General features: G+C 32.3%; 1 protein-coding gene across 3 annotated transcripts in view; it reads right to left on the minus strand.

Moving 5' to 3' along the window:
• Positions 1 to 12,965, minus strand: part of LOC134685515 (alpha-1,3-mannosyl-glycoprotein 4-beta-N-acetylglucosaminyltransferase C-like) — a 54,646-nt gene that overhangs the window by 26,495 nt on the left and 15,186 nt on the right. For 2 of the 3 annotated variants that reach the window (XM_063545274.1, XM_063545278.1), the window contains exon 1: positions 9,035 to 9,172. The exons of the other annotated variant lie outside the window; for it this stretch is intronic. The gene's annotated coding sequence lies outside the window, so the exon portion shown is untranslated. Of the gene's footprint in view, positions 1 to 9,034; positions 9,173 to 12,965 lie in introns of those variants that run through there. 3 annotated transcript variants of the gene reach the window in all.

The raw sequence follows: 12,965 nt of genomic DNA on the forward strand, positions 1-12,965 counted from the left end.
AATTATATAATTGCAATTGTTAATGATCTGTTTGAAATATTTAAGGCTGACGATCCTAATCTAAAAAAGTACAATTTTTAGTTCATAAACTCGTGATTAGAAGGCTATTTTTCTATGAAATTATACTTCAATTAAAATAATTAAGTATTTTATCGTTACTGAATTAATCAAAAGTCATAATTCATTTAAAAGTGATCTTATCATGCTTATGCAAAATATAAAAATATACAACCGCTATCCAGTTATTGTGCGACCTTATTATTCCCGTTAATTAATTTTAATTATTTTTTTTTACATTTCTGTATCTAAAACTTTGACTGACTCGAAATGTTGTTCACACCTCCAATGCCAGTAAACCGTGACGCCTAGATTTCACTGAATGAGGATCAAAGGATTAGAATTACGTAATGTTATCTTTTAATAACCTTGAGTTAACCTACGCATTCAACATATTCTTTAGGTGTCACAATACAATACACATTTTATTTCCACCGTACAAGCAAGTGAAAATGTTTGATGAAATGTAGCAAAAAGGTCAGAATACAAACATGTATTTTTAATACACTATTGATCATGTCAATTTCATATGTTTGTTTAAAGTATTTTTAGAAAAAAAATCATAAAAATGTTCTATTGTATGAATTAATTTTATTATTAAAATTCGTTTTAAAATATCCACAAGATCTCATTTTAAAGGTTGCATGGCTATCACTTACTTTTCGTTGGTTAATAACTACACCAAAAGTCGTCGATGCGCTTTAAATCGCGTTATTAGATGGTTAACGAACAAGACTTAAATGAGATATTTTCACTCCCGGCATGCATCAAAGACTTAAACTACGTCACATAAGTCAGGAAGTTTCAAAAATTAAAATTAATTATTCCCAATTTTCTTCTTTATTAGATTTCATATCAAAATAAAACTTGGTGAATATGTTTTTATTGTATTATGAACATAATAAGATGAAAAGTGAAAAATCGCGAATTATCCCTTTAACGGAGAATGTGTCTAAGAGACACCAACACAACCAAAAAGGAGAAAACATCACACGGTCACTAATGGGTCTTTAACACAGAGATAAAATCCAGAACGAATATGTAAATTAATATAGAATCTCTTATATGCATTATATATCAGTTCGGCGAAATCCGATATGTATTTTGTTCTTAACAATAACTGTAAACAAATGAAGAACAGTTATAACGATGAATTATTGTTTCGGAAAAGTGTTAAAAACTGCATGACTTACATCACACACGTATCCAATAGGACTCAAACACGTGAAAGGGGTTTCTCAACAATCCGTGACAAACGGACAAAACTTTAAGAGCCATTGGATTTTGTTGATATAGCAGTGTGTTTTAAGACAACAGGAAACACTTTGATATTCTTTTCGCAACCTTGCCTTTATTGTTGTGGTTATTTTATATTTATTATAGTGGATTGGGAAACAAGTTTAACAGCGTATATTCCCTTTCCACTTTGCGGGTGCGAGTGCTGCCTTATAACGACATTAGCCTCTCTTTTTTCGAAATCTACATAAGTGTCTTTAACGTGCAAGAGATATGGCTCTCTCTTAACTAGTTTGTGCCATTTATCGTCCTCTTCCGACAGACTATCATCGTTTCCTCAAGACCATACCCGCAAATGGTGTAAAGGAAGAGCCGAAAATTCAGTCCCTGAAATTTTCATTCCGGAATAGGAATCGAATCAGGAACCTTTGTGTTAGTAGTTCGACGCACTGTGGTTAAGCATAAGTGTTCCAATTAATTTAGTGTTGTTGAATGATACGTTATCTTACAGGTTTGAGTTTCGTTATTTACATGTCCTTTATTCGTTCGATGTATCTCCCTTATCCATTAAAAAGACACATCGTTTTGTAGTAAAGGTTGTTACTAAAAAACCCGCAATGGCTTCTGTTTGACCCGAAGTTGATTTGATTGACAATTTTTTCGTATTTACTGTAGATAAATACATATACGTGTAAAGAAACTTTGATATTATCAGATTATTACATTCCATTTTTCGTATCGAATTTATTATTAGCCTCAGGTTCAATATCAGCCCAAGAGCCGCATGTCTCGAGGGCTGTTATTGACCGAAGGCTGATACTAGTTGTATGCGATATGAAAAATGACATGTTATGATCTTTTTATCATATGCTTCAACAATGGAGAAAAATGACAGCTTAACATATAGATCTCTTTACGTGGTTCTGAAATAATAGTTCAAAGATTGAAAAATCACGCACGTCGGACCCCAAATGCGTACCATTCGATAAGAACTTCTGTCTAACAAATGCCTCTATAGAAAAGGAAAAAAAGAGCAGTATGATATATATTTTCATATGGGCGATACAAAAAATAATTAAACAATATACATATTAAACACTGTTTCAAGAAGTAAATAAAAAAAAAGAAGATGTGGTATGATTGCCAATGAGACAACTATCCACAAAAGACCAAAATGACACAGACATTAACAACTATAGGTCACCGTAAGGCCTTCAACAAAGGGAAATCCTACACCGCATAGTCAGCTATAAAAGGCCCCAACAAGACAATGTAAAACAATTCAAACGAGAAAACTAACGGCCTTATTTATGTAAAAAATGAACGAAAAACAAATATGTAACACATAAACAAACGACAACCACTGAATTTAAAGGCTCCTGACTTGGGACAGGCACATACATAAATAATGTGGCGGGGTTAAACATGTTAGAGGGATTCCAACCCTCCCCCTAACCTGAGACAGTGGTATAATAGTACAACATAAGAACGAACTATAAAAATCAGTTGAAAAAGGCTTATATATTATAAAATATTAAAGGGGCTCAATTTCTAAATTATGTTTTATCCTTTTAATAATGCATTTATTTTATCATTTGTTTGGTTTTTCCCCAATTTTACAATATGCAAAAGGAATCTGATGTACAGTAGTTGTCGTTTGTTTATGTAATATATACGTGTTTCTCGTTTCTCGTTTTGTTTATATAGATTAGACCGTTGGTTTTCCCGTTTGAATGGTTTTACACTAGTAATTTTGGGGCCCTTTATAGCTTGTTGTTCGGTGTGAGCCAAGGCTCCGTGTTGAAGACCGTACTTTAACCTATAATGGTTTAATTTTTAAATTGTTATTTGGATGGAGAGTTGTCTCATTGGCACTCACACCACATCTTCCTATATCTATTAACTCATCAGATGGACAAAAATACAAGTGGACGTGGCCGGGTACTTATACATCCCGACACAAAAAGACATAATGAACAGATCGGAGAGTACTCGCAGTTATCTGACAGCTAGTTCAAAGCCACTAACAACTTATAAATGAATCATGCATCTAAGACTTAACTATCAATCCGTACACATCCAACATCCAATGGATTTAGTGTAAAGACGTCATAAACAGCCAGAGAAAAAACATGACTTTGTGCAATGCCAAGTTACAGGTATCGACAGATTGTAGGTCCATGAATATGTATATGTATATAACATACTAGTAATATTCAGTCAGCTTTTAATTTGCTGATAACAAAATCAATATTTATACCAATAAAAACAATATTCGCTGATCTTATTAAAGTGTTGAATAGGTTACCTTTTAGAATAAGATTATGTGAAGGAGCGACAAGTTTACATGGATCATTTCTAAATTTCCAGGCACAGTTAACAACATTTCCGTAAAAATGAGGATGTGCTATCCCGTTTGAAATAAGTTTTCTACAGGTACAACCAAACTTCAATACCAAATCTTTATATCTATGGAAAAATTTATAAAGGTTTAAGTAATTTATGGTAACGATATCCCTGGTTTAATAATTTACCAGTAATACATAGATTGCGTTCGTTAAAATAAAAAAAACGTCACAACAGACACGGCCATAGCGAACAAGTTGTGAAATATAAACACCGTAAGATGGTGCCAAAGGAACATCACCATCTAAAAATGGAAAATTAACAATAGGGAACGAAAAATCGTCTCTTTTGTCGTAAATTTTAGTGTGGAGTTTCCCGTTTAAAACCGAAATATCTAAATCCAGAAAAGGACAGTTATTGCCGAATCAATTTGATTTATTTAAAAGCAAGTTCCTTGGGGTAATTTTCAGCAGTATATTGAGAAAATTATTGATTATTTAACGAAAACATATCATCAAGATAACGGTAAGTGTTGTTGAATTTATCAGTTAAATGCAATGTCGACGGGTCTTCACTGAGTTTAGTCATAAACTGTGATTCGTAACAGTACAAAAATATTAAAGGGGCTCAATTTCTAAATTATGTTTTATCCTTTTAATAATGCATTTATTTTATCATTTGTTTGGTTTTTCCCCAATTTTACAATATGCAAATTCCAGTATCTAAATAATTGTTTTGTACTTTAATTTGTAATTTTCTTCACTGAAAACGTACCATTGAGGTGTTGTTTTCCAGAATTTGTGAGTATCACCGGAATGCCATGCGATAATTTTACGGAATGGCATGTGATAACAATCGAAGCATGTGATAAATTTTTCATATCAGTCCACTTTTAAACACCATTCCGGAAAAATATGGAATTCATGAAATTTAATGCTATTATCATACTGTAAAAAATATATGTTATTTTTATCTAAGGATATGATAAACATTTATATTAAAGAAACGGTACATAAATCAGCATTGAATGGTTGGTCCCTCTTTGAAAAATGGCTTGATCCGCCACTGTGTATTCAATAGTAAATAAAGAAACCACTCCTTAAAGTAAGATAAAACGGCGTATGTTAATATGCTGTCTTGAATATATATGTCGTTAACACCACTATCTATTTGATTTTTTATCAAGACTGTGTTCATAGTACAAGTACATGTATTTGTTTAGTGGACCGTGAACTAGGGGTCAGAACTCTAATTTTTTTACGTTAAATTAGAAAGATCATATTATAGGGAACATGTATACTCAGTTTCAAGTTGACTGGACTTCAACTTCATCAAAAACTACCTTGACCAAAAACTTAAACCTGAAACTATCTATTTCTATGTTTAGTGGACCTTCAAATTGGGACCAAACTCTAATTTGGCACTAAGATTTGAAATATCATATAAAGGGAACATGTATACTAAGTTTCAAGTTGATTGAACTGCAACTTCATCAAAAACTACCTTGACCAAAAACTTAAACATGAAGCGGGGCGAACGGACGAACGCACAGACCAGAAAACGATAATGAAATAATTTTAGGAATCGCTTACAGAAATATAAAATGCACTCGATCCATCGTAAAGTACAATAGTTTTATGTTATATCATTAACTACCCATTTCGATTCTTAGTTGTGCTTCACAATATCGAAGTTTGGCATTGAATTTAACAATAAGTTTCCGTTTCAAAACTGGTCTTAAATAAATTATCGATGCAATCAATATCTGCAACGTTCTACATCACAAGGAGGTAACATCTAAAATTCCTATTTATTTTCAAAATCAGTCTGTTCCTATTGTATCTTACAGTTACACCAAAATCATTGCACCTAAAATATTTAACTATAAACAGGCATTGCAGGACCTTGACTTAGAACAATATCTTAAAAAGCCTCCGACATGTGACTGTTCCCACTCGCCTTATAATTACAGCCCCTCTGATCATGTCATAACTGGGCATCTAAACATAATTCAACATGAAAATCTCCGAAAGGTGATTTCTCATGGTCCTAAGTTTAGAGAACCCCAACACATCAATTGGAACCATAACTTCAAAATAATTATGGATTCTATTGAGGACTACGCCAGAGCATGGGCTAAGCGAGAAGAAGTTGAACTGGACACCTGGTCAGAATGGGTTAAAAGTATCAGGTCTCTGATAAAACGTCGCATTCACAAGTTGAAAAACTGTGTGAACGATCGACCAAAGTCCCTTTTCAGAGACAAAGAGGCCATGAAATGTCTATCAACTCTTCATGATAAGTATGCTGTTGTTCCTGCGGACAAAGCTTCAAATAATATTGTCTTTGTATGTAAATCGTATTACTACGAATGTCTTGTAAAAGATTGGGTATAACGTAGCACTCAGGTAATCCTACATACAAAGACATATCATTTGACAAGGATGAGATTTTAGCAAATCATAAATCATAAGTCCTTCATGGCTTCAATAAACATTACATTGAACACCAAATCGAAGGACTTACCTTGTTTGTATTGGATACCAAAGCTTCATAAAATTCCGTACAACAACGGTATATTGCTGGCTCATCTTCATGTTCCACTAAAGAATTGTCCATTAGATTGACTTAAATTCTGTCCGCAGTGAAAGACGGTCTTCAGAAATACTGTGAAACTGTTTACTCGCGTAGTGGTATTAACCATATGTGGATTCTTAAAAATTCGAAAGAACTTCTAGACAATTTTAAATCTTGGTCTTTTTCTGAAATTAGTTCCATCAAAACTTTTGATTTTTCAACCCTGTATACCACCATTCCCCATGTAAAATTGAAAAACAGCCTAAAAGAAATTATCCACAATGCCTTGCAACATAAAAATGGTAGCATACGCTATAAACTTATTACTTTGGGATTTCATAAAGGCATATTTCGTTAATAGTGACAAACAAAAAGGTAAAATATGCTACACAGTAGAACAAGTGGTCAGTATGCTGGAGTTTCTTATCGACAACATATTTGTTGAGATTGGAGGTAGACTTTTCCAACAAATTGTCGGCATTCATACGGGAACAAACTGCGCCTCTTCTTGCCGACCTCTTTTTATTTTCATATGAATCGGAGTTCCTCCAGACACTTGTCAAAAACAAGAGACTAAAAGAAGCCAGATTATTTAATTTCACTTTCAGATATATTGATGATGTTCTTTCCATAATTCGAACTTTTCTGATTGGGTTCCATTGATATATCCCCCAGAACTAGAGATTAAAGAAACATCAGACACAGCTTCCTTCGCCTCATTTTTAGCTCACCTGGCCCAAAGGGCCAAGTGAGCTTTTCTCATCAATTTGCGTCCGTCGTCGTTAACTTTTACAAAAATTTTCTCCTCTAAAACTACTGTGCCAAATTTAACCAAACTTGGCCACAATCATCATTGGGGTATCTAGTTTACAAATTGTGTCCAGTGACCCGGTCAACCAACCATGATGGCTGCCATGGCTAAAAATAGAACATAGGGGTAAAATGCAGTTTTTGGCTTATAACTCAAAAACCAAAGCATTTAGAGCAAATCTGACGGAGTTAATTTTTTTATCAGGTCAAGATCTATCTGCCCAGTCATTTTCACATGAATTGGACACCCCGTTGTTGGGTTGCTGCCCCTGAATTCGTAATTTAAAGGAAATTTTGCTGTTTTTGGTTATCATCTTGAATAATATTATAGATAGAGATAAACAGTAAACAGCAATAATGTTCAGCAAAGTAAGATTTACAAATAAGTCAAACGACCAAAATGGTCAGTTGACTCCTTAAGGAGTTATTGCCCTTTATAGTCAATTTTTAACCATTTTTCGTAAATCTTAGTAATCTTTTACAAAAATCTTCTCCTCTGAAGCTAGGTGGCTAAATTAAACCAAACTTGGCCACAATCATCATTGGGGTATCTTGTTTAAAAATTGTGTCCGGTGACTTGATCAACTATTCAAGATGGTCGCCATGGCTTAAAATAGAACATAGGGGGAAAATGCAGTTTTTGGCTTATAACTCAAACTCAAGGCATCAAGAGCTAATCTGAATCGGGTAAAATTGTTTAACAGGTCAAGATCTATCTGCCCTGAAAATTTCAGATGAATCGAAACAAACCGTTGTTGGGTTGCTGCCCCTGAATTGGTAGTTTTAAAGAAATTTTGCTGTTTTTGGTTATTATCTTGAATAATATTATAGATAGAGATAAACAGTAAACAGCAATAATGTTCAGCAAAGTAAGATTTACAAATAAGTCAACACGACCGATATGGTCAGTTGACCCCTTTAGGAGTAACTGTCCTTTAGAGTCAATTTTCAACATTTTTCATAAATTTTTGTAGATTTTTCGAAAATATTTTCCACTGTAATTACTGGGCCAAGTTCATTATATATAGAGTTAATTGTAGCAACAAGAATTTTCAGTAAAGTAAGATCTACAAACACATGCACATTGAACGAAAAATTTATGTGACGTATAAAAAAAATTCTGACGTCAGACACTCAAATCAATCAATGTGTTCGCAGATAGAAGATGTTTTTGTGTTCTGTTAAATTGTCCCTTTTAAAATTGTTATACGATGATGACTGATGTACCCATATTTTGACTTTGTACAAATTGTAATATATATTGTATGATTTTATTTCTTACATTCTGTATTTCAACAACGATATTACAGTAATAAACCAACGAATTGTAGATTTTAAGTAAAGACAATTACACCAACTCACCCTCAGGCAACAAATATGTGAAGCAGTTTTCAATCACTTTTAAGCTTTACCTAAATTGTCGACTCATAGAAAGTTTGGGTCAGCCAAGACAGACCGCGAACACGTTCATGTTTTTATATTTAAAAAAGAGTTTAACTTCCTTAACAATCGACAACCATTTTCCAATTCTACTTATATAAAATAGTAAACAACGTTAAATAATGTCAAAATCAGTCAGTGGTACATGTAAACTTCAGAACGTTCTCATAATGAAAGGATGGACGCCCGACACTGAGGTCTTATTCACAATCTATCATTGTTGTGAAACGTTATTGTCTTAAATACATTTTTCTTTTAAAGAATTCGATCTGCTAGAAGAAAAAAAGCTATTTGCAGAGATGAAACTTCTTTAGAAAAGAAATGTGTTTTACAGCTGAGTGTCCCCATCCGCGGTTTTCGGTACATATCGTATAGAAATCTTTGAATATAGTAAATAAACTCATCATATAGATACCAGTGTTTAAATTTTGTGTTTGTGCAAGACGCGCGTTTTGAAAACAAAAGACTTATCGGAGACGCTCGAATTCAAAAAAGTTAATGAAAAGGCCAAATAAAGTAGGAAGTTGAAGAAAATTGAGAGTGTAGTAATAGCAACACACTAACTTACCTGTCATTATATTCATACCACACTACTAAGTCAGTCAGTGTCTGGTAACTTTGTACATGCATAAACTACCCTGCATTAATCAGCACATTAACTTCTTAATGAAGACACTTTACATTGAATAGCTGATTGTGAATAAATTGTTATATTTAAAAAAAGACGGAAATCCGGTATATGTAGCCTAACTTATTTGAGATGAATGATTGTTTACTTTAAACGAATATATTAAATTTGCATCTTGTATTATACATGTAAATTTTATAATTATGTAGTATGCTTTTCAGTGGCTAATGTCCGTACTGTATTATTGTGAAATGTAATTGAAACAAACAATTTAAGAGTTTTGAACAAATAAAAGTATCGTTGTTAAAGTCATTGTTTGAATGCTATAAATAATGACTTAACTTAAATCGTATGTTATGTGATATGCCATGTTACATTTAGTCAAGGTTTGATCGATTGAAATACAATTTCCTTTTATACTTCATTGTATATATAACTTTTGATCATGATTTCATTTAGGTTTTTTCTTCTTTGTTAAAAAGATATTATCTAGTATAGACCGGGCTGAAGTACGTTCACTTTCACTATTCACTTTTCACTTTTCAAAATTCATGAATAGTGAACTGTGTTTTTTTTTTGCACTATTCACTATTCAAGTTTATTAAATTGAATGACTGTAGTATCTACTTGTATATATAAACATTAGAAAACAGATGTGGTATGATAACCAATACCACATACCTTAACAGATTTAGGTCGCAGTACAGCCTTCAGCAATGTGCAAACCCCATACAGTATAATCACAAATATAAAAGGAATTTAAATGAGAAAACTAACGGTATAGTTATTCTTCTTCTAAGCGAGTGCAAAAATATCAATGACTTTTTACCTATATATATATTTCAAACACCACAACATTCTCATATTATTAATCTATATAATAAAATCTTTTCTTTTTATGAGTAATCATCAAAGAATTGAATTAGTAACCGGCGATATGAAATAAATGTTATTTTGCAAACGATAATGTACGTGTGATTGAGGTCAAAAACGAAAGTTGTGTAAGTAGAAATCTCTGTTGCAACAATACATCGAAATGTCCTCGCTGTCATTGCGATGTAAATAATATCAGTTGCAAAAGGCTCAACTCATGAGATGCATACACACAGAAATCCATATAACAAAAACATAGGTTCAAAACTTGATCGTAACGGGCGTGGGGAAGCTTTTTTTTTCTTAATTTCGGCCATTTTTATATTCGGGCACCCCAGTACCCCTTAAATCGCATCTGTACCACATATTCACTATATAGCTTTTGTTCCTTATTTTAAAAGCTTTCTTATGGTATATAGGATATACCTGTAATTAAGGGATTCAAGGGTTCAAAACTTGATCGTAACGGACTTGGGGAAGCTTCTTTTTCTTAATTTCGGCCATTTTTGTATTCGGGCACCCCAGTACCCCTTATAAAAATCGCATCTGTGCCACATATTCACTATATATAGCTGTTGTTCCTTTTTTATTAGCTTTCTTATGGTATATAGGATATACCTGTAATTAGGGGATTCAAGAGGTTTCGGTATTTGGGCACAACTAATCTATTCTTGTTGGGCTATTTGTACATTTTTTTTTAGGAAAACACCCCTAGTATTTTATACGAAACTTTTGTTACTTGTTAATATTAGTATTTTAAGCTTTTATCATATTTTTCTATGTTTTTAATGCATTAAAGTGTTTTAGTGTGAGTATGTTATTGAAAAATGAAGTTTAGAAAAAAAGCACATTGAGACAATTTGTCCATTTGACTTCTACATATTTTCAGAAAAAAATTCTTAAATTCTTAAATTCATTTTAAGAAATTAATAATTTTTTTCTTGATGTATGTTACTATATGATATATACGAACTCTGACCATTAATTTCATATTTTTTTGTCAATAAATAAAAAAAGTTTCCCATTTATTTTTTGAAGTGTTGATTACCTGATGGAGTAAATATAAGTAGTGTAACGGCCTTCCAACCAAAACAAAAACAACATACATGTGCTTTTAAAGTTTGTTTATTTGTACCATGTGACTTTACCAATTTAAATATTTTATTAAAGGACACCAATGAAAAAAATCACTTCAGATTATTGCTTTTATATCATTATATAAGTTGACTAACTATACACAAGCTTTTTATGCTTTTAGCATGGTGTGTTGCATAACAAGACAAAGAGGCTCTGAAAAGTTTTATTAATTACAAACTTAAGTAAATGCACATTAAGTTATTAATTAATGTGCAAAATGCACATCTAGGAAGCAAGCAAGTTAGGAATATAAAAAAAATATTGTTGATAAATTCTGTCATAACTCAACATAACCAATGAAGGTAAACATATCAAAGTACTGTTTTACAAGTTTGTACTATACCTAATATTTTTTAAAACAGAAAGTGGAAAATGCAGAATCCTATCATAAAACAATTATTACAATCACATGACATGAAATCTAATTCAGGTCAGGAATATGACAGTTCTTGTCCATTCGTTTTTGATGCGGTTTTTTTATTTGATTTTGCCATGTGATTATGGACTTTCCTAATTGATTTTCATCTGAGTTAAGTATTTTTGTGATTTTACTTTTTGTTTGTTGGTCAGTACAGTTCATCTTTATATTCAAATATACAATGTCACATGGTACGAATAAACAAACTTTAAAAGCACATGTATATAAAAAAGAAGATGTGGTATGATTGCCAATGAGACAACTATCCAAAGAAGACCAAAATGACACAAACATTAACAACTATAGGTCATCGTACGGCCTTCAACAATGAGCAGAACCCATACCGCATAGTCAGCTATAAAAGGCCCCGATAGGACAATGTAAAACAATTCAAACGAGAAAACTAACGGCCTTATTTAATTTAAAAAATTGAACGAAAAACAAATATGTAACACATAAACAAACGACAACCACTGAATTACAGGCTCCTGACTTGGGACAGACACATACATAAATATTGTGGCGGGGTTAAACATGTTAGCGGTATCCCAATCCTCCCCCTAACCTGGGACAGTGGTATAACAGTACAACATAAGAACGAACTATAAAAAATAGTTGAAAAGGGCTTAACTCATCAGAATAGTGAACGTACTTCAGCCCGGTCGATTTAGGTACAAATTGAAACATATATTTTTGTATGTTTCAAACATTGATTTCGTTTTAGCGGAATTTTGAAATAATATTTCACTTTATTAGCAGTTTGGTTCAACTTTGTAATATTAACATACTTAAAATCATTTCGGATGTATCATTATATAATATCGGTAATATAAACTTATTTGTACCCATTTTTTATACAACCTTCAAGTTGACATTTATCTGGCGATGGGTTATGCATGTTCAGATATTCGAAAACATAATGATATTAACATCAAAAAAAGAAAACAGAAGGAACAATTCCGTTACACGCTAAGTTTCACATTTCTTTAATCTATTATTATATTATTTTATGATCAATCAAACTAGACCTAGAAAATTGTCATCATGCGATTGCACGTGCTTGTTTGTCTATTTATATATTATTATATATAACCAATGTGCTCGAGCTTTGCTCACTCTTTCCAAATCTGAAACTTACTTATACCGTATGTATTGTAAAAGAAACCTTGCTTGCCCACTGTGTAACTAAGATTTTTTTTTCTGTTCATCTTCAAACTATTATATTTCTGATCATCAACATTTGTACGGATATGAGCTAGTAGACATGTTACGAAAAGGTATATTCTCCACGCTGAGGTTGACAAATTACACTTTAAATTTGGGGACGGTGTCAAAACATTGACTAGATAAAAATTAGATCATGTGCGTCTTGATGAATTCAAAGCACAGTTATATAGAACATCATTATGTAACATCCTAATATTATGACAATTGCTTTTGTGA

The sequence above is a fragment of the Mytilus trossulus genome, chromosome 9 (assembly GCF_036588685.1).
Source record: "Mytilus trossulus isolate FHL-02 chromosome 9, PNRI_Mtr1.1.1.hap1, whole genome shotgun sequence".
Taxonomy (NCBI): Eukaryota; Metazoa; Mollusca; class Bivalvia; order Mytilida; family Mytilidae; genus Mytilus; species Mytilus trossulus.